Source organism: Dioscorea cayenensis, chromosome 16 (genome assembly GCF_009730915.1).
Source record: "Dioscorea cayenensis subsp. rotundata cultivar TDr96_F1 chromosome 16, TDr96_F1_v2_PseudoChromosome.rev07_lg8_w22 25.fasta, whole genome shotgun sequence".
NCBI lineage: Eukaryota > Viridiplantae > Streptophyta > Magnoliopsida > Dioscoreales > Dioscoreaceae > Dioscorea > Dioscorea cayenensis.
This window is the reverse complement of record NC_052486.1, coordinates 9,687,716-9,714,497: the sequence shown is the minus strand read 5'-3', so window position 1 is coordinate 9,714,497 and position 26,782 is coordinate 9,687,716. Positions and strand designations below refer to the sequence as shown.

Here is a 26,782-nt window from a genome sequence, read left to right as displayed (position 1 = left end):
CATCCCTTAGCCCGTTCACTCTACTATGAACGCAAAGAAATCGAGGAATTGGAGATAGAATAAATAACACAGGAGGCGAAAGGGATGTTCTCCTATCTCTCGACTCAGCCTCTCAACTTTCTCCAATCCAGCTTTGTCTAACACTCGTGGTGTGTCACTCGCTCACAAGGGTTACCAACAAGAACTCTTAACCCTAGTGTCACTATAAGGTAGTATTCATACAATCAATGCATTCAAGATTGGAACTCAATAAAATCATCAATTAATGAAAGCATAATAACAAGGTTCAATGAAACGAATACATCTTAGGGTTCACAATCGAAGTACCCACTTGGGGGTTTAGCTCTGCATGGAGCTAATTACAATCAATGAAATCGAATGTAAAAGTAATAAATCCATAGAAAATCTCCTTAATAGTCATGATGATGGTCTTGTGGAGAGTCCTCTACTCGTCCAAAGGTTCCTTTATCCGACCTAGGATACACCTCACCGAATCGGTGCCGACGAAAACTCTCCGACTAACCTTCTTCCAAATGGAGTGCTATGTCGGAGCCATAGAACCTCTCCTAATCCGTAGCCAATACCTCTCAAAACCCTAGCCTCAGCCCTCTCTCAAGTTGGAAAAAAGATGGAGAAAAGAATGCTGAAATCGAAGCTGAAATCGGCTTTTAAAGGGTTGGAATCAGGAATCCACATGCCCCTGTAGATATTCCACATGGGCTTGTGGAATTAACACACGGGCGTGTGGAATTTCCACACGCCATGTGGCTTCTCTGACCAACTCCTTCTTTGGCCGGCTATGAATAGTACATGCTATAGTATTTTTGCTACAGTATCACTACAGTGCCCTACTGCAATACCTGTCCGAAACACACCCGAAACCATGCTTTCATCGAGGTAACGTAAACGGGCACACGTTTACGCCGTAGATCGCTTTGCTTCTTCAATGAACGGCCGCGTTGGTGGAGATCTTGTTACACATGTACAAGCCAGAATACTTAGAATGTGACTGCCTTTGTGCCCATCCAAATCATTGTGCTAGCTTGAAAACAAGGAGGTGGGCACACATTCTAGCATCTTGAACCCGACTTATGTCTTTGCGTTTGAACCTTCTCAAGATTTCCTCTAAATAGTGCACTCACGATCTACATTGGCTTCTTTCTCTAAGATTCGGCTTCATAAACCTATATGCATGAAAGTAACATAAATACACACATATTAGTGTTAAAACCCGATAAAAGTAATGCTCGTCATAAGGAAAGAACACTTCGCATTCTTATCACACAAGCACTTATCAAACTCCACCACACTTAAGCTTTTACTTGTCCTTAAGCAAAAATTAAAACATTGTATGCATAGATGAAGAAAATATTGGAAGTGCTTGGCCTTGGTTTCACCAAAGCATGCAAAGAGAGCATTCTACAAGTAAGGAAAATTTCAACCCTAAATACGAAAAATCAATGCTCTAGCTAAAAACTTGAATAAAAAAGGACAACTAACTTAAAATCGTGTAAGTGTGTGAACTCACTGAAGTCAACCCAAAGTATACTCCTCAAAGTTTTACGTATAAGGGACTTATTTATCTACGAAAGGTAACAAAAATTCAAAAAGGGTAGTAGCTTCACGCATCCTCTAAGGTAGCTAGCCCTTTCCAAAGCGGCCGCTAAGGTGGCTTTCACACTTTCGAGGTGGTAGCTCTTTCTACCGGGGTGGTAGCTTACACACATACCATAAGATAGCTCTTTCTCTCATTAGGGCATAACAAGTATCCAACTTATGAGAGTAGCTTCATACATCATAGGCGGTAGCTCTTTCCACCCAACAAACACAACTAAACAATAAAACTATTTTGTTCTTTCTTTTCATTTTTTCATTTCATTTTTTTTTTCAACAAAATAACATAAGAAACAAAACTAAAACTAGTCCCTTTAACATCAAACTTGAGTTTCCAAAAGAGATTAAAGTGTGAGTAGTGCATAAGTGTCGATCAGGCAAAAATTCCTAAAAGTCAAGCAAGAACTAGAGCATGAGAACATTCAATGTTAAAAATTCTCCAATATTCAAGAATACAATCATTGCAACTAAGGTGAACCGCTATTGGCTATATGGGCATGTATAACAATCAAGACTAATATAAAAGATATGTGCACTATGAAACTTTCCCCCACACTTAAGTTGTACAAGTCCCCAATGTACAGATGGAAGCTCACTCATGATGTATATAAATCAAGAATAAATGCAGGAGAAGCAATCAAAACAATACTCCCCTGACTCCTAGTGTTGCAATTGATGGAGCTAATTCATTAGAAATGGTGGTCCAATGGGTTGTGAAGCATACACGACCAAATGCTGAAGCACCTTGGCCGTGTCTATAACAAGTTCTCAATTCCCATGATGACAAGACCATCTACACGCATACATGAGGGGGTTTAGTAAAGCTCAATAAAACAAAAATAGCTCGAGTAAATAAAAGATAGAGAAATGAATACAACTCGAGACAACAAAACAAAAATAAACTCAGAAGGAAAGTCCATTCTAAGTATACAAGTCCAAAAGGAAATGCAAATAAAGAGATGAAAATAAAGTCAAGTGTCGGTGCCACACTCTGTCTCAGCTGCTGTATAGTCGAATGGCGCTGGTGGATCCGGTGAGGGTGATGCAGGAGGTGCCTGAGAGGTGCGTGGTCGCAGCACAAATGGTGACACAACGTCTCTCTGGAGGATCTACTGAAGAACGTGGAAATGCGCCATGAACTCTGTGAACTGTGTAGCCTGCGTCACACGAACATTTGCTATCTCTGCTCGTGCCTCAGCAATCTCGGTCTGTACTATCCCCACAGTACTCTCGAGTATCTCAAAATGATCATGGGCTCGAGATGGTGAAAACATGCGTACTGGGGGTAGGTCCTCTACCGCAGGAGGTGCGTCGGTCTCCATTGCCGTCGCCTGAGGCTAGGAAGCAAGCTGAGAAGCCCCGGCATCATCTCCCTCAACCTCAGCTATCTCTGAGGCAGGCATAATTAGAGCATATACTCCTGACTGAACTCTCTGTACTATCCCCATCAACCTCAGTGTCTCCATGCCCAGGGGAGCAGATATAGTCACCTTCTCGGCCCCTCTGATCGCGTCGAGTAAACCCATACTGACGACTAGTCGCGTGATATTGGGGCCCGTGAAAATCACTTCAAGTTTGGCATACTGCCCCTGATGTCGAATATAATCTGCCAGGATATGCCCTAAATATATCGGTGTGTGCCACACCATAAAGTACAAATATAAAAGCTCCTGTCAGCTAAGCACAGCAGTACTGTTGCCTTGCCCACTCACTGACCTACTCAGAATAGCGTGAATGTATCTGTAACTCGGGCGGGAGAGGCAAGTGGCCTTCGAAACCTTAGGCTTATACTGCCCCTGTCCACACAATATTGTGTACGTATGCTGCGGAGTCAAACTCCCAGGATAATCTGTGGGCAGTTGCTCATACTCCTCTATCTCTGTATAAGCCGCATCATATAACTCCATAAATATCGCAAACTGAGTCACGCTCAAGCTATGATGTTGTCCGAGGGCTCTGAACTGAATGGCTCTAACACTGTCAAAACTGGAGTACGAGCGATCAAACTCGAACGAGGCTAGGACCTCGAGTGTCAGTGCGCGTATGGCAGGATCTCTGATCGATAGTAAACGGTCCCAGCTGCTAACCGTAAGCATGTCCTCGATCTCGTTTGCCATATCCTCTGCCGACTGAATCTCCCCAAGTATGCTCACATCGGGAAATCTTGTCTAACCAAATCTGAGACTAGTCAGCCGCTCAAACCTTATCTGATGCTTAGGAATTGTAAAACTCATGCCCTCGGGCTTGGGAGATGGCTCACGCGGCCGTTTATCAGCTTGCTTCTCTGACCGAGGTGCCATAACCTGCAAAGTTTGAAAGAAACTCGATCAAACAAGTTAATTGAGTAATGCTGCAGAAATCCGCACGGTCGTGTGGAATTTCTGCACGCCCATGTGGATCCACGGGCCGTGAACAAACGCACAGCCGCGCCACAAAAATCCAACAATACACTTTTAAATTCTTTCTAACTTCATTCCAAACATGTATAATCATTCTAATTGCAGAAATGAAGCATGATTGACCAGTTTCATCGATTAAAATCAAGAATTGATGAAGAAAAACAAAGATAAGGGCTTACCGACGAGTTGAGATGAAAAACTTTGAATTGGTCGGAACATGAAGTAAAAATCCCTCCAGATTGGCAATACGAAATCGGGAGAAAGTGTGAGTGTGCTTGCAAACGAATGGGAAGTGTGAAAATGAGAAGAAATGATGATCCTTTAAAAAGGACTCCTGCCTCTTGGCGTTCTGTACATCCGGACGGGCGTGCGGAAATTACCCACTCTCGTGCGCCTCCACAGGAGAGCTTCACAGGGGCAGATGCACGCCTATGTGCGCTCTCGGGAAAACTCTCACTGCCTCTGAATGCCCACGCCCGTGCGCCCAACTCACAGGGGCAGCCACACACTCCTGTTGTTTCTCTATCCAACCGAGAAGAATCGCTAAGTGTTTTGCACACCCATTGGAAAATTCTGCACGGGCGTGGATATTCACAGGCCTAACTCACAGGTGCAGCCGCACGCCCCTGTGTCTTCTCGGGATGGAGAAAGCTCGTCTATAGAGATCCACACGGGCGTGAGTAGAGATGCATTTTTCACAGGGTCGCCCACAGGGGTGAGTCCACGCCCTTGTGTGCTCTCGGGATAATTTTCCAAGTCTCTGCAGGAAAATGCACGCCCGTGCGGAAGTTACCCACGGACATGCGAAAATCGTAAGGTCATTCACAGGGGTGAGTCCACGCCCCTGTGCCTTCTCTGGATAAGCTCGCAATACAATTCTACACGGCCGTGCGTTTTCTCTGGATGGCTTAGAAAACTCTACAAGCTCTGCAGAAATTTCCTGAACATGTTTAGACATTCAGAGCTTGCCTTTTTATGCAAAATACACCAGCGGAAAACATTAAAAACAAGCTCAAGCAACTTAAACTTTGCCAAATCCTCATGAAAACACACGATGACATTAAAATCCACAATACAATACACAGTAGAAGCATCTAGAAATCAAGACACCAACACTCAAAAAGTTATTCATGCAAAAACTAAACTAACAATTAAGAAAAAACTAGTAAACACTTAGGTTGCCTCCCAAGAAGTGCTTGTTTTACATCACTAAGCTTGGCGTATCTCGTCCTTACCTCACGGGGGCTCATAAATGAATGTTTCCCTCTTACCCATGGCTTAAAAGCATGACAAGCAAAGTCTCTTGAAGGTAGAGGGAGAGTTATCGTGCTTGGGACCACCTAGCAATGGTTCATCCAACTTGTTCGATTCATGCACATCTCCAACAACCTTAGAGCATTTCCGGTGGCGTCTCCTCGCCCTCTTCATCTTCTGAAGCATCTTCTTCAGGATCCCGGGAGTTAATGGTACTTCTTCCGTTGAGCCAAGCATCATTATTTCTTCATTTTCCTTTTCTTGGTCAAACAAACACTCGTAGGGGTCCGGATTGAACATTTCCTGCATATATTCATCAACAATCTCATCAGCAGTGTCTAGAAAAACAAAGTATCATCGAAATCAAAAGAATGCCGCATGGCTTCAGCAAGACGGTAAGTAAGCTTGTCATCTCTAACTCTCAAAGTTAGCTCCCCGCCATCCATGTCAATTAATGCCTTGGAAGTCCGCAAGAATGACCTCCCAAGTATCAAGGGTACATCCACATTCTCGTCGACGTCTAGCACCACAAAATCTACATGAAATATGTACTTGTCCACCTTGACAAGCACATCTTTGATAATACCTCTTGGATGTCTCATCGTTCGGTCCACCAATTGTAAAGTCATCCGAGCATGCCTAGGCTCGCCCAAGCCTAGCTTCTAAAAGAAGGTGTATGGCATGACGTTGATACTGGCCCCTGAGTCCGCCAATGCCATTTCTTCACCTAAATTACCAATGTTGCATGGAATGATGAAGCTTCGAGGGTCTTTCCTCTTGTTCGGCATGTTCTTTTGCAAAACCGGCGAGTAAGAAGCATCTAAGATCACTAAAGCACTCTCCTCTAACTTCCTCTTGTTAGTCAACAAGCCCTTCAAGAATTTTACATACTTAGGCATTTGAGACAATGCCTCAATAAAAGGAATATTGATGTGGAGTTGCTTGAACAAACTCAGGAACTTATTGTATTGTTTATCCGCTTGGTCATTCTTTAACCTAGAGGGATAGGGGATTCTTAGATTGAAAGGTGGGGGTGCCACCTTCTTCTCTTTGCTTGTTCCCTCTTCAATCTCTATGACCTCGGGTATGTGTTCATTGGCCTTCTCACTCGGAAACCTAACTTCAGCCTCACGACCACTTCTCGAAGTGATCGCCTTCACATGCTCTCTAGGATTGGTCTCGGTATTGCTTGGCAAGATTCCTTGTGATCTCTTCGATAGAGACTTCACAATTTGGCCACTTGATTCTCAAGGTTGTGTAAAGAAGCTGTGTGGTTGCGAAGTGTAGCCTCAACTGAATGAAACCTTGTATATGATGATTGCACAAATCTAGTCAAGGCCTTCTTTATATCGGTCATTTGGGTCTCCAAACTGGAAACTTGGTTCTCCATGTTTGGGGCTTGTTGTTGTTCAAAACCTGGTGGCCCCATGGCCTTTTGTGGAACTTGATTACTCCACGAGTAATTGGGATAATTCTTCCAACCCGGATTGTAGGTGTTGCTATATGGATTCCCATGATTCCTCATCGCATTACCCACAAAATCAACATTCTCAACTAAAGATGCATCACCAATAGAGATCTGGCAATCGGGAGGAGCATGTCCTCTACCACACCTGGTGTAAGTAGTCACGGCCGCCACTCTATTCGAAGTTAGAACATCTAACTTCTTACTCAGTGATCCACTTGAGCTGCCAATGAAGTTACTGCATCTATATCATGAAGTCCGGCCACCTTCTTCTTCTCCGTAGCATTCCATTGGTAGCTATTTAAACCCATTTCTTCAATTAGTTGACGAGCCTCACTTGGGGTCTTGCTACCTAAGGTACCTCCTGCTGCCACAGCCAAGAGTTGCCTCATGCTCAGATTTAACCCGTTGTAAACGGTCTAAACAATCATCCACTCTGGGAATTCGTATTATGGGCACTTTCTCAAGAGCTCCTTGAACCTTCCCCACGTCTCAAATAGAGACTCCAATTCCAACTGTACAAAGGATGAGATCTCATTCCTAAGCTTTGCAGATTTTCTGGGAGGAAAATAATGGGCAAGAAAAGCTTCTACCATCTCCTTCTATGTGGTAATTGATGCTCTAGGTAATGTGTGTAGCCACTACTTCGCTCTTTCCTTTAAGGAAAATGGGAAGGCTCTCATCTTGATGGAATCATCCGTCACCCCGTTTATCTTGAGCATATCACACACCTCGAGAAAGTCCTCTATATGACTATTTGGATCCTCATCGGCCAAACCATTGAACTATGCAGATTGCTGCAATATGTGGATGAATGCCGGCTTCAGCTCAAAGTTCTAAGTTGTAATCGGGGGATGCACAATACTCGATTGTGTCCCCAATATTGAAGGTCTGGCATAATTCGATAATGTCCTTTGTTGCTCATTTTGTTACGCTATATTATCCGACACTTTAACTTCCAAATTAGCTAGATTAGACTGTTCTTGCACAGGTTCGTTCCTTTTTTCTTCTAAGTGTATGTTCAAACTCGGGATCTCCTTCAATCAATATTGAGGGGTTCCCTCAGGTTATTAACCTGGAGCTGTACAAAAAGAAAGAAAACAAATCAGAAAGATGATAGAAAGGAAGATGTGAAATAGAATGAATAAATGAATAGCTAAGAAAAGAAAATGCAAAGTATCTCTAAACTCCTATTCCCCGGCAACGGTGCCAAAAACTTGATAACGGCCCTTGCGTATGTCCCGAAAAAGCACAGGTGAGTGGGTATCGTATCCACAAGGAGTAGGGAGTAAAAATACTTAAATTATTTCTTAACTAAGCGAAATATGAATAGTGATTTGTGAGACAAGATGTAATGCAAACAAAAGTAAAAGAGTCAAGAGAGAGAGAGAACAAGTAAAGGAGATGCAAGGCAATCGATATAAATGGGGTACTCGGATATTGATCCGCCTAGGACAATCATTTCAAATGCAAAAACCCTCTAATATGCCTCCTAACTAATGCATTAATGAGTCATGGAGATCATTTAATACATGGTCCCAAATCTAAGGCGAACCATGCCTAACCCTATACATGTCCCGGAGGAGAAATTGAACAATCTCTCAACCTCGCACTCATATAGAATTGCAATGAGCTCTAGGGATTCCAAGTGATAAATCCTTTTTTGACATGTAGACCTAACCCTTTGGTCCAGGTGGAAGGTCCCTAGCCACAATTAAGCCCTAGATGCTAAAATCACTTCAACGCTTTACTCCATTGCACTCGCAACTAAGCCCCGGCGCAAGGTCATCCCTTAGCCCATTCACTCTACTATGACCGCAAAAAACTCAAGGATTTGGAGGTATAATAAGTCACACCGGAGGCGAAAGGGGACGCTCCGCTACCTCTTGACTCACCCTCTCAACTCTCTCCAATCTAGCTTTGTCTAACTCTCGTGGTGTGTCACTCACTCACAAGGGTTACCAGCAAGAACTCTCAACCCTAGTGTCACTCTAAGGGAGTATTAATACAATTAATGCATTCAAGATTGGAACTCAATAAAAACATCAATTAATGAAAGCATAATAACAAGGTTTAATGAAATGAATACATCCTAAGGTTCACAATCCAAGTGACCACTAGGGGTTTTAGCTCTCCACGGAGCTAATTACAATCAATGAAATCGAATATAAAAGCAATAAATCCATAGAAAACCTTCTCAATAGTCTTCATGATGGTCTTGTGGAGAGTCCTTTACTCGTCCAAAGGTCCCTTTATCTGGTCTAGGACACACCTCGCCGGATCGGTGTCGACGAAAGCTCTCCCACTAATCTTCTTCCAAATAGAGCGTGATGTCGGAGCTGTAGAATCTCTCCCAATCCCTAAACAATACCTCTCAAAACCCTAGCTGCAGTCCTCTCTCAAATTGCGGAAAAGATGGAGAAAAGAATGCTGAAATAGAGGGCTAAAATCGGCTTTTAAAGGGTTGGAATCGGGTATCGACATGCCCCTGTGGATATTCCACACGGACTTATGGAATTAACAAACGGGCGTGTGGAATTTCCACACACCCGTGTGGCTTCTTGGCCAACTCCTTCTTTGGCCGCTGTGAACAGTACCTGCTATAGTATTTTACTACAATGAATGGGCACACGTTTACATCATAGATCGCTTTGCTTCAATGAATGGCCGCGTTGGTGGAGATCTTGTTACACATGCACAAGCTGGACTACTTAGAATGTGACTGCCTTTGTGCCATTCCAAATCATTGTGCTAGCTTGAATACAAGAAGGTTGGCACACATTCTAGCATCTTGAACCTGACTTATGTCTTCGCGTTTGAACCTTCTCAAGATTTCCTCCAAATGGTGCACTCACGATCTACATTGGCTTCTTTCTCTAAGATTTGGCTTCACAAACCTATATACATGAAAGTAACATAAATATACACATATTAGTGTTAAAACCCGATAAAAGTAATGCTCATCATAAGGAAAGAACACTTTGCATTCTTATCACACAAGAACTTATCAGGTTTTAAAGCTAATATGTGTGTATTTATGTTACTTTCATGCAGATAGAGTTGTGAGGCTGAATATTAGAGAAAGAAGCTAATGTGGATCGTAAATGCACCATTTGGTGAAAATCTTATGAAGGTTTAAACGTGAATACATAAGTCGTGTTCGAAATGTGAGAATGTGTGTCAACCTCCTCGTATTCAAGTTATCACAATGATTTGGAGGGGCACTGACAAGTTCCCCTTTCGTATAACCCGCAAGTGCACGGGTTTGTCGAAGTAATAATCCCTGATGAGTGAGTATCGAATCCACAGGGAGTAGGGAATAAAAACACTTAATCCGCTTCTTAGCTATGTGAAAGATCAGTAGTGATAAGTGTGACAATGATTCAATTCTCAAAAGTAAAAACAACAAGTAAGAGAGCACGAGTAAAGGAGGAGGTGAGGCAATCGATAAAGATGGGGTACTCGGATAATGCTCCGCCTAGGATAATTGTTTCAAGTGCAAGAACCCTCTATTATGCTTCCTAATCAATGCAATGGTGAGTCGTAGAAATCCTTAAACACATAGTGCCCAAATCTAAGGTCAATTATGCCTAACTCTATAATTGTCCCAGAGGAGAGTGACAAGGTCCCCTTGCTTATATCCCGCAAGTGCATGGGTTTGTCAAAGTAATAATGCCCGGGTGAGCGGGGTCGAATCCACAAGGAGTAGGGAGTAAACACACTTAATTCGATTCTTAGCTATGTGGAGTATCAACAATGATAAGTGTGATAATGATTCAATTCTCAGAAAATTAAAAAGCAACAAGTAAGAGAGCAAAAGTAAGGAGAAGGCAAGGCAATCGATAAAGATGGGGTACTCTGATGACGCTTCACCTAGGATAATCGCTTCAAGTGCAAGAACTCTCTATTATGCTTCCTAATCAATGCAATGGTGAGTCGTGGAAATCCTTACGTACATAGTCCCAAATCTAAGGTCAATTATGCCTAACTCTATACATGTCCTGGAGGAGAAATCGAATAATCTCAACACCTCGCACTCGCATAGAGTTGCAATGAGCTCTATGGATTCCAAGTCATAAATCTCTTCCTAGATTTAGACCTAACCCTTTGGTCCAAGCGGAAGGTCCCTAGCCACAATTAAGCCCTAGATACTATGATCACCTCAACGCTTCACTCCATTGCACGCGCAACTAGGCCCCAGCGGAGGTTCATCCCTTAGACCATTCACTCTATTATGGCCGCAAAGAACTCGAGGAATGGAGGTAGAATCTATCACGTCAGAGGGTAAAGGGGACGCTCCTGTACCTCTCGACTCACCCTCTCAACCCTCTCCAACCTAGCTTTGTCTAACGCTCATGGTGTGTCACTCACTTACAAGGTTACCAACAAGAACTCTCAACCCTAGTGTCACTCTAGGGGAAATGTTCATACAATCAAGCATTCAAAGTTGGAACTCACAATAAAGATGAATTTATTGAAAGCATAATAAAGAAGTTCAATGAAACAAATACATCCTAGGGTTCACAATCACCCAAGTACCAACTAGGGGTTTTGCTCTCATTGGAGCTAAGTACAATCAAATAAATCGAATGTAAAAGCAATGAATCCATAAAGAAACCCCCTCGATGATCGTGTCGATGGTCTTGTGGAAAGTCCTCTACTCGTCGTCCAAGGATTCCTTCATCCGGTATAGGATACGCCTCGATCGAAGCTCCCCAACCAACCTTCTTCCTAATGGAATCACGATGTCGGAGCCATAGAACATCTCCAAAACCTTGGCCAATACCCCTTGAAACCCTAGCCGAAGCCCTCTCGCAAGTTGGGGAAAAGATGGAGAATAGAATACGAAAATCGGGGCTGAATCGGTTTTAAAAAGGGCTGGAATCAGGCAACTCCACGGTCGTGGACAATACACGCACCCGTGCGGAATTTCCACATGGGCGTGGATAATTTCCACATGCTCGTGTGGATTCTCTGTTTCTCTGGTTTCTCGGCCGGCTATGAACAGTGCTGCTACAATGCTTGCTACAATGTTGCTACAGTGCTCTGCTTCAGTCTTCGACCTGAATAACTTCCTAATTCCATACTTTCATCGGGGTAACGCAAACGGGCACACGTTCACGTCGTGAATCACTTGCTTCTTCAATGATATATATGTTGGTGGAGCTTCTGTTCTTGTATGCATAAGATAGAATGCTCGAGTGTGACTGCCTTTGTGCCGCTCCAAATGGATGTGCTCACTCGAATGCGAGGAGGTTGGCACACACTCTATCATTTCACACCTGTCCTATGTCTTAGTGTTTGAACCTTAGCAAGATCTCCTCCAAAATAGGTGCATTATGATCCACATTGGCGTATTTCCTTCATACTTGGCCTTATAACCCTACATGCGTAAAAGTAACATAAAAACACACATATTAATGTAAAAACCTGAGAAAAGTAATGCTCAACATAAGGAATGAACGCTTCACATTCATATCGCACAAGCACTTATTAGAGAGATTAGATAACCTCTCAACCTCGCACTCGAATAGAGTTGCAATGAGCTCTAGGGATTCCAAGTGATAAATCTCTTCCTAATTATAGACCTAACCCTTTGGTCCAGGTGGAATGTCCCTAACCACGATTAAGCCCTAGATACTAAGATCACCTCAATGCTTCACTCCGTTGCACATGCAACTAAGCCCCAGCGGAGGGTCATCCCTTAGATCATTCACTATATTATGTCCGCAAAGAACTCGAGGAATGGAGGTAGAATCTATCACGCCGGAGGGGAACGGGGACGCTCCTGTACCTCTCGACTCACCTTCTCAACCCTCTCCAACCTAGCTTTCTCTAACGCTCGTGGTGTGTCACTCACTCACAAGGTTACCAACAAGAACTCTCAACCCTATTGTCACTCTAGGGGAAATGTTCATACAATCAAGAATTCAAGGTTGGAACTCACAACAAACATCAATTAATTGAAAGCATAATAAAGAGATTCAATGAAACAAATACATCCTAGGGTTCACAAATACCCAAGTACCCAATAGGGGTTTAGCTCTCCATGGAGCTAAGTACAATCAAAGAAATAGAATGTAAAAGTAATGAATCCATAGAGAAACCCCCTCGATAGTCGTGTCGATGGTCTTGTGGAAAGTCCTTTACTCGTCATCCAAGGATTCCCTTGTCCGGTATAGGATACGCCTCGACGAAGCTCCCCTACCAACCTTCTTAAAAAAGAATGATGATGTCGGAGCCATAGAACCTCTCCAAACCTTAGCCAATACCTCTCAAAACCTAGCCGAAACCCTCACTCAAGTTGGGGAAAAGATGGAGAAAAGAATGCTGAAATCGGGGCTGAAATCGGCTTTAAATAGGGCTGGAATCGGGCATCTACACGGTCCTGTGGATTTTTCACACGCCCCTGTGGGATTTCCACACGGGCGTGGGTAATTTCCACACGCCCGTGTGGATTCTCTAGAATTGTGATTTTCGGACAGCTGTGAACAGTGTTGCTACAGTATTTTTGCTACATTGCTTTACTACATTACCTGGCCTAAAATACTTCCTGAATCCATACTTTCATCGAGGTGACGCAAACGGCCACACGTTCACGTCGTGGATCGCTTTGTTTCTTTAATGACGAACAAGTTGATGGAGATCTTGTTCTATGTGCATAACTCAGAATGCTCGAGTGTGACTGCCCTTGTGCCCCTCCAAATGGTTGTGCTAACTCAAATACGAGGAGGTTGGCACACACTCTAGCATCTCACACCCGACCTATGTCTTCGCGTTTGAACCTTAGCAAGATTTCCTCCAAAATTGGTGCATTATGATCCACATTGGTTTCTTTCCTTCATACTCGGCCTCACAACCTTACCTGCACGAAAGTAACATAAAAACACACATATTAATGTAAAAACCCGAGAAAAGTAATGATCAACATAAGGAAAGAATGCTTCGCATTCATATCACACAAGCGCTTATCAGGCACAAGGGCAGTCACATTCAAGCATTCAGGCTTGTGCATGTATAGCAAGATCTCCACCAACATGTCCGTTAGTGAAGAAGCAAAGTGATCTACGACGTAAACAAATGTCCGTTTACGTTACCTCGATGAAAGCATAGATTCGGGAGTGTTTCGGGGCCCTTACTGTAGCAGGCACTGTAGCAAAACATTGTAGCATGTACTGTTCACACCCGGCCAAAGAAGGATGAAAACAGAGAATCCACATGGGCGTGTGTTAATTCCACATGCCCGTGTGAAAAATCCACAGGGGCGGTGGATTCCTGATTCCAACCATTTAAAAGCCGATTTCACCACCGATTTCAGCATTCTTTCCACCATCTTTTCCCCAAGTTGAGAGAGGGCAGTGGCTAGGGTTTTAGAGAGGTATTGGCTAGGGATTGGGAGTAGTTCTACGGCTCCGACATCGTGCTCCATTTGGAAGAAGGTTAGTGGGAGAGCTTTCGTCGGTACCGATCCTTCGAGGTATATCCTAGGCCGGACAAAGCGACACTTGGATGAGTAGAGGACTCTCCACAAGACCATCGCCATGAATATTGAGGGAGTTTTCTATGGTTTCTTTGCTCTTACATTTGATTTCATTGATTGTAATGAGCTCCATGTAGAGCTAAACCCCCAAGTGGGTACTAGGGTATTTGTGAACCCTAGGATGTATTCGTTTCATTGAACCTCTTTATTATGCTTTCAATTAGTTGATATTTTATTTGAGTTCCAATCTTGAATGCTTGATTGTATGAATACTCCCTTAGAGTGACACCTGTGTTCAGAGATCTTGTTGGTAACCCTTGTGAGTGAGTGACACACCACGAGAGTTAGACAAAGATAGATTTGAGAGGGTTGAGAGGGTGACTCGAGAGGTAGCGGACCGCCCCCTTTCTCCTCCGGTGTGATTTATTCTACCTCCATTTCCTCAAGTTGTTTGCGGTCATAGTAAAGTGAATGGGCTAAAGGATGACCTTCCTCTGGGGCTTAGTTGCGAATGCAACAGAGTGAAGTGTTGAAGTGATTTTAGCACCTAGGGCTTAATTGTGGCTAGGGACCTTCCACCTGGACAAAAGGGTTAGGTCTACATCTAGGAAGAGGATTTATCACTTGGAATCCCTAGAACTCATTGCAATTCTATATGAGTGCGAGGTTGAGAGGTCATTCAATTTCTCCTCCGGGACATGTATAGAGTTAGGCATGGTTGACCTTAGATTTGGGACCATGTATTTAAGGATCTCCACGACTCATTATTACATCACTTAGAAAGTATAATAGAGGGTTCTTGCATTTGAAACAATTGTCCTAGGCGGAACAATATTTGGGTACCCCATTTATATCGATTTCCTTACCTTCTCCTTTATTTGTGCTCTCTTTCTTGTTCTTTTACTTTTGTTATTTCACATTTTGTCACACATATCACTATTCATCTTTCACTTAGTGACAAGATCCCCTTGCGTATATCCCTCAAGTGCACAGGTTTGTCGAAGTAATAATCCCGGGTGAGCGGGGTTGAATCCACAGGGAGTAGGGAGTAAAGACACTTAATTCGATTCTTAGCTATGTGCAGTGTCAACAATGATAAGTGGGATAATGATTCAATTCTCAACAATTAAAAGCAACAAGTAAGAGAGCAAAAGTAAGGAAGAGGCAAGGCAATCGATAAAGATGGGGTACTCGGATGATGCTTCACCGAGGAAAATCGTTTCAAGTGCAAGAACTCTCTATTATGCTTCCTAATCAATGCAATGGTGAGTCGTGGAAATCCTTACATACATAGTCCCAAATCTAAGGTCAACTATGCCTAACTCTATTCATGTCCCGCAGGAGAGATTAAATAACCTCTCAACCTCGCACTCGAATAAAGTTGCAATGAGCTCTAGGAATTCCAAGTGATAAATCGCTTCCTAATTATAGACCTAACCCTTTGGTCCAGGCGAAAGGTCCCTAGCCACAATTAAGCACTAGATACTAAGATCTCCTCAACGCTTCACTCCATTGCACGCGCAATTAGGCCCCAACGGAGGTTCATCCCTTAGACCATTCACTCTATTATGGCCGCAAAGAACTCAAGGAACGGAGGTAGAATCTATCACGTCGGAGAGGAAAGGGGACGCTCCTGTACCTCTCGACTCACCCTCTCAACCCTCTCCAACCTAGCTTTATCTAACGCTCGTGGTATGTCACTCACTCACAAGGTTACCAACAAGAACTCTCAACCCTAGTGTCACTCTAAGGGAAATGTTCATACAATCAAGCATTCAAGGTTGGAACTCACAATAAACATCAATTTATTGAAAGCATAATAAAGAAGTTCAAAGAAACAAATACATCCTAGGGTTCACAATCACCCAAGTACCCACTAGGAGTTTAGCTCTTCATGGAGCTAAGTACAATCAAAGAAATTGAATGTAAAAGCAATGAATGCATAAAGAAACCCCCTCGATGGTCGTGTCAATGGTCTTGCGGAGAGTCCTCTACTCGTCATCCAACGATTCCCTCGTCCGGTATAGGATACGCCTCGGCGGAAGCTCCCCTACCAACCTTCTTCCTCAAGAATGACGATGTCGGAGCAGTAGAACCTCTCCAAAACCTTGGCCAATACCCCTCAAAACCCTAGCCGAAGCCCTCTCTCAAGTTGGGGAAAAGATGGAGAAAAGAATACCAAAATTGGGGCTGAATCGGCTTGAAATAGGGCTGGAATCGGGCAACTCCACGGGCGTGGACGCTACACGCGCCCGTGCGGAATTTCCACACGGGCGTGGATAATTTCCACACGGGCGTGGATAATTTCCACAGGCTCGTGTGGATTCTCTGTTTCTCTGATTTCTCGGCCGGCTATGAACAATGCTGCTACAGTACTTGCTACAATGTTGCTACAGCCTTCGACCTGAATAACTTCCCAATTCCATACTTTCATCGGGAGTAGCATAAATGGGCACACGTTCACGTCGTGAATCACTTGCTTCTTCAATGATATATATGTTGGTGGAGCTCACTGTTCTTGTATGCATAAGGCGGAATGCTCGAGTGTGACTGCCTTTGTGCCCCTCCAAATGGATGTGCTCACTCGAATGCGAGGAGGTTGGCACACACTCTAGCATCTCACACTTGTCCCTATGTCTTGGCGTTTGAACCTTTAGCAAGATCTCCTCCAAAATAGGTGCATTATGATCCACATTGGCCTATTTCCTTCATACTCAACCTCACAGCCTTACCTGCGTGAAAGTAACATAAAAACACACATATTAATGTAAAAAAACACGAGAAAAAGTAATGCTCAACATAAGGAAAGAATGCTTCGCATTCATATCACACAAGTAGTTATCAAACTCCCCCACACTTAAGCTTTTGCTTGTCCTCAAGCAAACATTAAAACATTTTGTGCATCAATGAAGAAAATATTAAAAGTGCTTGGCCTTAGGTTCACCGAGGTATACAAAGAAAGTATTCTACAAGTAAGGAAAATTTCAACACTAAATACGAAAAATCAATGCTCTAGCTAAAAACTTGAATAAAAAAGGACAACAAACCCGAATTTCGTGTAAGTGTGTGAACTCACTCAAAACAACCCAAGTTATACTCCTCAAAGTTCTAAGTACAAGGGACTTATTTATCTACAAAAGTGATAAAAATTTTAAAAGATTGTAGTAGCTTCACACATCCTCTAAGGTAGCCCTTTCCAAAGCGGCCACTAAGGTGGCTTTCACACTTTCGAGGTGGTAGCTCTTTCTACCCGAGTGGTAGCTTTCACTCATCCTATGAGATAGCTCTTTTTCTCATTAGGGCATACCTAGTATCCGACTTGTGAGAGTAGCTTCATACTTCATAGGTGGTAGCTCTTTCCACCCAACAAACACAAATAAACAATAAAACTTTTTTTTTTTCTTCTTTTCATTTTCCAGTTTTTTTTTTTTAGCAAAAGAAGTAAACCTAACTAGTCCCTTTAACATCAAATATGAGTTTCCAATAGAGTTCAAAGAGTGAGTAGTGCACTAAGTGTAAATCGGGCAAAAATTCCTAAAAATTCAAGCAAGAACTAGAGCATGAAAACATTCAATGTTAACAATTCTCCTAGACTTAAGAATACAATCATTGCAACTAAGGTGAACCGCTATTGGCTAAGTGAGCATATATCAATCAAGAACAATAGAAAAGATGTGCGCATTATGAAACTCCCCCCCACACTTAAGTTGTACATTGTCCTCAATGTACTCATGCAAGCTCACTCAAAATATATCATTCAAAAATAGATGTGGAAGAAACAATCAAAACAATACTCCCCTGACTCCTAGTGTTGCGTTTGATGAAGCTAATTCGTTGGGAGTAGTGTTTCAACGGGTTGTGAAGCTCACACGGCCAAGTGCCGAAGCACCTTGGCCGTGCCGATGACTAAGTCTCAATTCCCAAGATGACAAGACCATCTGCACGCATACACGAGGGGGTTCAGTGAAGCTCAAGAAAAACAAAAATAACTCGAGTGTTTAAAAGATGAAGCAATGAATTCAACTCGATAAATACAACAAAACATAAACTCAGAAGGAAAAATCCTTTCTGAGTGAACAAGTCTAAAAACAAGAAAATAAAATAAAGTAAAATGCATGAAAGTAAAAGAAAGGTCAAGTGTCGGAGTCGCTCTCGTGCTCCGCTGCTGCTGCTGGTGAAGTGGAAGCATATAGTGGGTCCTCTGGTGCTAGGGTCGAGGATGATGGTGCTGGAGGAACTGAGGGGGCCTGAAGAGTCCTCGGCTGCAGAACAAATGATGAGGCAACGTCTCGCTCTAGGATCTGCTGTAATATGTCAAAACGTGCCATGAACTCCGTATACTGAGTGGCCTCCGTAGCCCTAATCTCGGCAACCTCGGCTCGGACCACTCCTATAGCATTCTCGAGCCTCACAAAGCGATCATTGGCTCGAGATGGTGATAACATACGCACTGGGGGTGGTTCCTCGGCCGCTGGAGGTGCCTCGGTCTCCATCGATGCTGGCTGAGGCTCGGGGACGGGCTGAGATGCTCCGGCTTCATCACCTTCATCCTCAGCTATCTCTAGGGCCGGTAGGACTAAAGCAAAAACCCCTTTCTGAACCCTGCGGACCATGCCCATCAACCGCATCGTCTCTAGACCCAGGGGAGCGGGTACACTCGTCTTCTCGACTCCGCGAATCGAATCCAAGAGACCCATGCCCAGCACTAATCTCGTAATGTAAGGGCCCGAGAAGATCTTTCCCAGTCTAGCATACTGTCCCTGATGTCTGATGTAATCAGCCAAGATGTGCCCTAAGTGGATCGGTACGCGCTCTACCATCGAGTACAAGTACAACAGCTCCTAATTACTCAAGACACCAGTACTGTCACCACGGCCATTTACCGACCTACTCATGATGGCGTGCAAATATCTGTAGGCAGGTCGGGAAAGGCACGTGGCCTTGGACACCCCCGGCTCGTACTGACCTTGACCATATAGCACTCTGTAAGCTCTCTGCGGGGTCAAGGTTCTAGGATAATCAGTAGGCAACTATGCATACTCCTCTGTAGCTATGAATGCCTCCTCGTATAAGCCAAGCAGTATAGAAAACTGCGTAATGCTCAAGCTATGGTGGCGTCCAAATACTCTGAACTAAATGGTACCCAAAATGTCAAAGCTCGCATATGCTCTATCGAACTCGAACGAAGAGAGCACCTCCAGTGTAAACTCTCAGATGGCTGGCTCTCTAATAGTTAGTAACTGCCGTCAACCGCCTTCTGAAATTAGATCCTCGATCTCATCGGCGAACTCATCACCCTGCTGAAGCTTCCGCAGTATAGTAGCGTCCAGGAATCGAGTCTGTCTGAAACGGAGTCTCGACAATCACTCATAACGGACCTGATGTTCGGGAATCGCAAATCGCATGCCTCAGGTTCAGAGGATGACTCACGTGGCCTCTTATCAGCTTGCTTCTTTGACGTAGGTGCCATGATTTGCAAAATTCAAACAAAATTGGTCAAACAAGTAGATAAAACAATACTGCAGAAATCCACACGGTCGTGTGGAATTTCCGCATGCTCGTGTGGATTCACGGGGCATGAGAACCGCACGGCCACGCATCAACAATCCAAAAATACAACTCAATAATATTTCTAACTTCGTTCTAAACATAAATCATTGTTCCAATTGAAGAAACGAAGCATTATTAACCAGATTAATCGATAGAAATCATGAATTGACGAAGAAGATGATAAAAAGGGATTTACTGATGAAGAGAAGTGAGAAAATGAAGAGCCGGCCGGAAAACTTTGCTAAAATCCCACCAAACTGGCGCAATGGACTCAGAGAGTATTGTGAGAGTGTTTTCAAGTGAAAAGGAGTCGTGAAGAGGGAAAGAAATCATCCTCTTTTAAACAGATCTCGCGACTTTTGATGTTCTGTGCATCCACAGGGGCGTGTGGAAATTCCCCACGCCCGTGTGCCTCACTTCAAAAGCTCCACAAGGGCGTACGCACGCCCCTGTGCGCTCTTAGGAAAAACTCTCACTGACTTAAAACGATCTCCCACGGGCGTGCGGAAAATATCCACGCCCGTGTGCGGACTCACGAGGCGGCGCACGCTCCTGTGGCTTCCCTGGACAACCGACAAAAATATCAAGTCTTACGCACGCCCGTGCGGAAATTCCCCATGGGCGTGGACATTCACATGCCCAACTCACAGGGGCAGCCGCACGCCCCTGTGTTTTCTCAGGATGGAGGGAGCAACCTGCAGAGTATCGCACGGGCGTGTGGAAATTACCCACGCCCGCGTGTGGTTCACAAGGTCACCCACAGGGGCGAGTCCACGCCCCTGTGCGTTCTCGGGAAAATTTGCCCAACTCTGTAGGAATTCACACGCCCGTGCAGAAATTACCCACGGGTGTGCGCCAGTCGCATGGTCGTCCACAGGGGCAGCCGCACACCCCTGTGCCCTCTCTGGATGAGTTCACAGTATACATCCACGGGCGTGCAGAAATTCCCCACGCCCGTGTGTTTTCTCTGGATGACTTAGAAAAAACCTGCAGGCTCTGCAGAAATATTCTGAACATGTTTACACACTCAGAGCCTGCCCTATTATGCAAAATTTACCAGATACAAACATGAAATAGAACTCAAACGACCAACACTTAACAGTTTGTTCATGTAAAAAAAAAAAACTAAACCGAAAGATACGAAAACAGTAAACACTTGGTTTGCCTCCCAAGAAGCTCTTGTTTAACGTCACTAAGCTTGACGTATCTTTCTTACCTCATGGGGGTTCATAAATGAAGGTTGCCCTCTTACCCATGGCTTGAAAGCATGATGAGCAAAGTCTTCTGAGGATAGAGGGTGTACTCTCGGGCTTCAGACCACCTAGCAATAGTTCATCCAACTTCCTTGGCTCATGTACGTCTCCAACAATCTTGGAGCATTTTCGGTGGCGTCTTCGAGCCCTCTTCATTTTCCGGAGCACCTTGTTCAAGATCCCCGGGGTAGATGTTACTTCTTCAGTCGAACCAAGCATCATTACTTCTTCATTGCTCTCCTCTTGGTTGAACAATCCTTCATACGGATCTGGGTTGAACATTTCCTGCATATATTCATCAACAATTTTATCAGTAGTGTCTATAAAGTATAGAGTATCATCAAAATCAAGAGAATACCGCATGGCTTCAGCAAGGCAGTATGTGAGCTTATCATCTCCAACTCTCAATGTGAGCCCCCCGCCGTCCATGTCAATCAATGCTTTGGAAGTCCACAAGAATGGTCTCCCAAGTATCAAGGGTACATCTGCATCCTCATCGATATCTAGCACTACAAAGTCAACCGGAAAAATGTACTTGTCCACCTTGACAAGCACGTCTTCAATGATGCCTCTCGGATGTCGCATCGTTCGGTCCGCCAATTGTAAAGTCATCCGAGTAGGCCTACGCTCACCCAATCCTAGCTTTTGGAAAAAAGTATATGGCATGACATTGATGCTCGCCCCTGAATCTGCCAATGCTATTTCCTCACCTAAGTTGCCGATGTTATATGGAATGATGAAGCTTCCCGGGTCTTTCTTCTTGTTCGGCATGTTCTTTTGCAACACCGCCGAGCATGAAGCATCAAGCACCACTGAAGCACTCTCCTCCAATTTCCTCTTGTTGGTCAATAGGTCTTTCAGGAACTTCGCATACTTAGGCATTTGAGCCAATGCCTCAACAAAAGGAATGTTGATATGGAGTTGCTTGAACAAATTTAGGAACTTCCTATACTGTTCATCCCCTTGGTCATTCTTCAATCTAGAGGGATAAGGGATTATTGGCTTGAAAGGTGGGGTTGCCACCTCTTTCTCTTTGTTTTCTCTTTTCTCAACCTCTACAACCTCGGGTGCGTGTTCTTTCGGCTTCTCACTCGGAAGCCTCCCTTCAACCTCACGACCACTTCTCAAAGTGATCTCCTTCACATGTTCTCTAGGGTTGGTTTCCGTGTTGCTTGGTAAACTTCCATGTGGCCTTTCAGAGAGAGACTTCGCAATTTGCCCCACTTAATTTTCAAGATTGTACAAGGAGGCGGTGTGATTGCGAGTGTAGCCTCGACTGATTCAAACCTTGTATTTGCCGATTGAACAAATCTAGCCATGTGCTTTCTCCAAATCTGTCAATCGGGTTTCCAAGCCTGAAATTCTTTTTTCCACTTGAGGGCCTTGTTGTTGTTGTTGGAAACCCGATGGCCCCATGGTCTTCTGTGGTCCTTGATTACTCCATGAAAAGTTGGGATGATTCTTCCAACCTGAATTGTAGGTGTTGCTGTATGGATTCCCTTGAGGTCTCATTCCATTACCTACAAAGTCAACGTTCTCAATTGAAGAAACATCACCAATGATGATTGGGCAATCAGAGGGAGCATGTCCTCCACCACAACCGGTGCAATTGGTCATGGCCGCAACTCTATTCGAAGCTATAAGATCTAGCTTCTTACTCAAACTCTCCACTTGGGCCGCCAATGAAGTTACAGCATCAATTTCATGGAGACCGGCCACTTTCTTCTTCTTCCTAGCATTCCATTGGTAGCTGTTTAACAACATTTCTTCAATCAACTGACGGGCCTCATCGGGGTTCTTGCTACTTAAGGTACCTCCTGCTGCAGCATCCAAGAGTTACCTTGTACTCGGGTTCAAACCATTGTAAAAGGTTTGAACAATCATCCACTCCGGGAATCCGTGTTACGGGCACTTCCTCAGGAGCTCCTTGAACCTTTCCCATGTCTCGAATAGAGACTGCAATTCCAACTGAACAAAGGATGAGATCTTATTCCTAAGCTTTGTTGATTTTCCAGGAGGGAAATAACGGGCTAGAAAAGCTTCTACCATCTCCTCCCATGTAGTGATTGATGCTCTAGGTAATGAGTGTAGCCACTGCTTTGCTTTCTCCTTTAAGGAAAATGGGAAGGCTCTCAATTTGATGGCATCATCCGTCACACCATTTATCTTCAGCATGTCGCACACCTCGAGGAAGCTCTCTATATGACTGTTTGGATCCTCACAATGAACTTCTGCAGCATATGGATGAATGCCAGCTTTAACTCAAAGTTTTGAGCTGTAATTGGGGGACGCACAATTCTCGATTGTGTCCCCAACACTGAAGGTCTGGCATAATCGGATAATGTTCATTGTTGCTCATTTTGTTCTGCCATGTTTTCAGATCCTTCTACTTCCAAATTAGTTGGATTATGCTATTCTTGCACAGGTTCTTTCCCTTTTCTTCTAAGTGTATGTTCAAGCTCAGGATCTCCTTCAATCAATATTGATGGATTCCCTCGGGTCATAACCTGGAGCTGCACCAAAAATCAAGAAAAAGAAAATCATAACGATGATAGAATAAGAAGATATGAATGAGAATGTGTGGTGAAATAGCTAAGAAAATAAAGTGCAAAGTATCTCTAAACGCCTAGCTCCCCGGCAACGGCGCCAAAAACTTGACAAGATCCCCTTGCGTATATCCCGCAAGTGCACGGGTTTGTCGAACTAATAATCCCGGGTGAGCGGGGTCGAATCCACAGGGAGTTGGGAGTAAAGACACTTAATTCGATTCTTAGCTATATGGAGTATCAACAATGATAAGTGTGATAATGATTCAATTCTCAACAATTAAAAACAACAAGTAAGAGAGCAAAAGTAAGGAGGAGGCAAGGCAATCGATAAAGATGGGGTACTCGGATGATGCTTCACCTAGGAAAATCGTTTCAAGTGCAAGAACTCTCTATTATGCTTCCTAATCAATGCAATGGTCAGTCATGGAAATCCTTACATACATAATCCCAAATTTAAGGTCAACTATGACTAACTTTATTCATGTCCCGGAGGAGAGATTAAATAACCTCTCAACCTCGCACTCGAATAAAGTTGCAATGAGCTCTAGGGATTCCAAGTGATAAATCGTTTCCTAATTATAGACCTAACCCTTTGGTCCAGGCGGAAGGTCCCTAGCCACCATTAAGCCCTAGATACTAAGATCCCCTCAACGCTTCACTCCATTGCACGTGCAACTAGGCCCCAGCAGAGGTTCATCCCTTAGACCATTCACTCTATTATGGCCGCAAAGAACTCAATGAACGGAGGTAGAATCTATCATGTCAGAGGGGAAAGGGGACGCTCCTGTACCTCTCGACTCACCCTCTCAACCCTCTCCAACCTAGCTTTGTCTAACGCTCGTGGTGTGTCACTCACTCACAAAGTTACCAACAAGAACTCTCAACCCTAGTGTCACTCTAGGGAAATGTTCATACAATCAAGCATTGAAGGTGGAACTCACAATAAACATCAATTTATTGAAAGCATAATAAAGAAGTTCAAAGAAACGAATACATCCTAGGGTTCACAATCACCCAACTACCCACAAGGGGTTTAGCTCTCCATGGAGCTAAGTACAATCAAAGAAATTGAGTGTAAAAGCAATGAATCCATAAAGAAACCGCCTCGATGGTCGTGTCGATAGTCTTGCGGAGAGTCCTCTACTCCTCGTCCAAGGATTCCCTCGTCCGGTATAGGATATGCCTCGACGGAAGCTCCACTACCAACGTTCTTCCTCAGGAATGACGATGTCAGAGCCGTAGAACCTCTCCAAAACCTTGTCCAATACCCCTCAAAACCCTAGCCGAAGCCCTCTCTCAAGTTGGGGAAAAGATGGAGAAAAAATACCAAAATCGGGGCTGAATCGGCTTTAAATAGGGCTGGAATCGGGCAACTCCATGGGCGTGGACGCTACACGCGCCCGTGCGGAATTTCCACACGGGTGTGGATAATTTCCACACGCCCATGTGGATTCTCTGTTTCTATGATTTTTCAGCCGGCTGTGAACAGTGCTGCTACAGTACTTGCTACATTGTTGCTACAGTCTTCGACCTGAATAACTTCCTAATTCCATACTTTCATCGGGGTAACGCAAACGGGCACACGTTCACGTCGTGAATCACTTGCTTCTTCAATGATATATATGTTGGTGGAGCTCCTGTTCTTGTATGCATAAGATATAATGCTCGAGTGTGACTGCCTTTGTGCCGCTCCAAATGGATGTGCTCACTCGAATGCGAGGAGGTTGGCACACACTCTAGCATCTCACAACTGTCCTATGTCTTCGCGTTTGAACCTTAGCAAGATCTCCTCCAAAATAGGTGCATTATGATCCACATTGGCCTATTTCCTTCATACTCAACCTCACAGCCTTACCTGCGTAAAAGTAAGATAAAAACACACATATTAATGTAAAAACCTGAGAAAAGTAATGCTCAACATAAGGAAAGAATGCTTCGCATTCATATCACACAAGCACTTATCACTTAGTTAAGTAACAATTTAAGTGATTTTATTCCCTACTCCCTGTGGATACGATACCCCACTCATCTGGGATTTTATTACTTCGACAAACTCGTGCACTTGTGGGACATACACAAGGGGTGTTATCAAGTTTTTAGCACCGTTGCCGGGGAGTAGGCGTTTAGAGATACTTTACCCTTTGTTTTCTTAGCTATTCATTCATTCATTCTAGTTCATTTCTTCTTATTCGATCATTGTTCTGATTTCTTTTTCTTTCTTTTTTGGTCCAGCTCCAGGTTATGACCCAAGGGAACCCTTCAATATTGATTGAAAGAGATCCCGAGCTTGAGCATACACTTAGAAGAAAAAGGAAAGAGTCTGTGTAAGAACCATCTAATCTAGCTGATTTGGAAGTAGAAGAATCTAAAAACATGGCAGAATAGAATGAGCAACAGAGGACATTATCCGATTATGGCAGCCCTTTAGTATTGGGGACACAATCGAGTATTGTGCGTCCCCCGATTACAGCTTAGAATTTTGAGCTAAAGCCGGCATTCATTCACATGTTGCAGCAATCCGCACAGTTAAATGGTTTAGCCGATAAGGATCCAAGCAACCATATAGAGAACTTTCTCAAGGTATGTGATATACTTAAGATAAAAGGTGTGACGGATGATGCCTTCAAGTTGAGGGCCTTCCCATTTTCCTTAAAGGGAAGAGCGAAGCAGTGGCTACACTCATTACCTATAGCATCGATTACCACATGGGAGGAGATGGTAGAAGCTTTTATGGCCCGTTATTTCCCTCCTGGAAAATCTGCAAAGCTTAGGAATGAGATCTCGTCTTTTGTATAGTTAGAATTGGAGTCTCTATTTGAGACGTGAGAAAGGTTCAAGGAGCTCTTGAGAAAGTGCCCCCAACACGGATTCCCGGAGTGGATTATTGTTCAGACCTTTTATAAGGAGTTGAATCCGAGTACAAGGCAACTCTTAGATACGGCAGTAAGAGGTACCTTAGGTAGCAAGACCCCCGGTAAGGCCCATCAACTAATTGAAGAAATGGGGTTAAATAGGTACCAATGGAATGCTAGGGAGAAGAAAATGGTAGCCGGGTTCCATGAGATAGATGCAGTAACTTCATTGGCGGCTCAAGTGGAATCATTGAGTAAGAAGTTAGATCTTCTAACTTCGAATAGAGTGACGGCCGTGACTACTTGCACCGGGTGTGGTGGAGGACATGTTCCCTCCGATTGCTCGATCTCTATTGGTGATGCATC

General features: G+C 43.9%; 3 non-coding genes across 3 annotated transcripts; 2 read left to right on the top strand and 1 right to left on the bottom strand.

Annotated features, from left to right (window-relative positions):
* The first annotated feature begins 7,173 nt into the window (after positions 1-7,173).
* LOC120279844 lies at positions 7,174-7,280 on the top strand. Its single transcript, XR_005542145.1, has one exon. It is a non-coding gene; the product is annotated as a small nucleolar RNA R71 (small nucleolar RNA).
* A 15,629-nt stretch (positions 7,281-22,909) lies between these two features.
* LOC120279841 lies at positions 22,910-23,016 on the top strand. Its single transcript, XR_005542141.1, has one exon. It is a non-coding gene; the product is annotated as a small nucleolar RNA R71 (small nucleolar RNA).
* A 3,311-nt stretch (positions 23,017-26,327) lies between these two features.
* LOC120279686 lies at positions 26,328-26,434 on the bottom strand. Its single transcript, XR_005541993.1, has one exon. It is a non-coding gene; the product is annotated as a small nucleolar RNA R71 (small nucleolar RNA).
* Positions 26,435-26,782: the final 348 nt, after the last annotated feature.